General features: G+C 46.1%; 1 protein-coding gene across 1 annotated transcript in view; it reads right to left on the reverse strand.

The window, feature by feature from the left end:
* The window catches only part of LOC107267963 (ly6/PLAUR domain-containing protein 6B), a 12,780-nt gene extending 11,297 nt beyond the window's left edge, over positions 1-1,483 (reverse strand). Inside the window, exon 1 of the mRNA XM_015740194.2 lies at positions 1,163-1,483. The gene's annotated coding sequence lies outside the window, so the exon portion shown is untranslated. The remainder of the gene's footprint in view (positions 1-1,162) is intronic.
* Positions 1,484-1,912: the final 429 nt, after the last annotated feature.

Below are 1,912 nucleotides of genomic sequence, written 5' to 3' on the forward strand. Positions count from 1 at the left end.
TCCCCCTACCCTCCTGACCCCTTCCCACGCACATATATGCATGCACACGCACACACACGCTCCCGACACTATTGCACGTTCACTCTTCGCGGGAATTTCGGGGGATCGATCGCTCACCCCCAAGAAAAGGAAGTTTCAGCTCCTGCCCGGGATACCGCGCACCGCGTTTTCCGTGCCCTGCTTACCATCTTTGGACGATCTTACGTCGCGAATCGCGCTGAGAGGGCCAGCATTTCGTTTCCTACGAGTGCCTGCCGCCACTTCTGCAATGCGGTCGAATCGTGATTTACGAGACACGTAGGATCGGGGAGTTCTGGCTTGAGTCGACTTTTAACGTAAAAATCAATTTGTTTCTTGCACTTCGATTTCATCGTCGTTTCGTTGGTCACATTGTCTTTTCTGTCAGCCCGCGATGTCCTTCACATTTATCTTTCGTACGATTTACGTGCTCGCACTCTCGCTACTCTGTAAATCGAACAATTTTGAATCACCGATGGAGGCTAAATTAGCCCGAACATCCTCGAATGCGGAAGAGTAAGTGTCCGAATTACACTGACGACATATGTAGACCGTCCATGGGGAGAGGGGAGAGGAAAGGAGAGAGAGAGAATAATGCGGAAGCATGAGTAAGAGAGATGCGGGAATAGAGGGAGAGAGAGTGAGAGAGAGAGAGAGCGCGAAAGATACAATAAATTGGATCGAGGTGAGGCTGAGAGAGATGACCACAGAGCGTGATGGAAGAAGAGAGTAAGAGAGAGAGAAAGGGAGAGAGAATAGCTGTTTCGGCAATCGATTCGAAATAAAGCGGAGCGTGCGGGCTACCCGAAAACCTTGAAAGTCCTTCTCATTCGCGGATCTCAAGTACGCATCGTGGAACGGGTAAAGTTTGAATGAAAGTCCATTCATAAGGCATCCTCCGTTGGCAACAGGGCACCCCTACTTTCTATCCACTCTATACTCACGGTCCTACGCAAAACCACAGAGAGGGAGAGAGAGAGGGAGAGAGAGAGGGAGAGAGAGAGAGAGAGAGAGAGAGAGAGAGAGAGAGACTAGAGAGTGCCCGGCGCTCTCTTAGCGAACTTGTTGAAACTCCCTTGGCGACCCTGTACTTTCTTCTTTCTTCCATACTCCTAACTCCGGGTTTCATAGTTCTTCTACATACTTGCTCTTTCTTGTACCTTCTTAACCTCTTGTATCTCCTTAACCAATGAAAATTTTGTGAGGTTTACAGTCTTGCGAAACTTTTCTCAATCCAGTGTTCCGTGACTGGCATCTAATTCGTCTTGCAAAATCCCTTCTTCAGCCACCTGCCATTTACTTCCTTTCCATCGTCGACATTCTGTCCCCTGGCTGCTACTGTCAAGTTCTTGAGAACTCTTGAGTTTCTTGTGTAACCAAGTTTGACGGGCCAACTCTATACCTACTCACTGATAAAATCCAACCTGAGGCACGGTTAATTATGGAGGATTACCGAAAAACTGGAAACTTTTCGTATTAACGGTTGACGAAGAATTTTACATTGCTGGAAATAGTCGTTTCTTTTTATTTCTGCTCTGCTCATTTGACCTATTACGATAGTTACACGCTTATCTAGATTCGAGCATTTTTCGAGAACCTCATTTGGCACGGATCGATGCGAAACTCGGCGGATTTTAATCCCGTTTTTGTCCGCTTGGTGTATCCTGCACGGAAAATGTTTTCAGGATTTTAGAGATTGGCTTGGGGATTACGTTACTAGTGTTGTCAACTCTTCTACGTTGGTGTATCTGAGTTCTGCTACACTACGTTGATTTTATTTGATACTGGGATTTCACCATAGCAGCAGCAGTGACATCTAGCACACGCTCGGTAAACTATTATCGACAGGAGATAACAAATATTTTTTATTAAAAGAAATATCACTTTTTTACAT

Source organism: Cephus cinctus, unplaced genomic scaffold (assembly GCF_000341935.2).
Source record: "Cephus cinctus unplaced genomic scaffold, Ccin1 Ccin1_scaffold0462, whole genome shotgun sequence".
NCBI classification, from domain to species: domain Eukaryota; kingdom Metazoa; phylum Arthropoda; class Insecta; order Hymenoptera; family Cephidae; genus Cephus; species Cephus cinctus.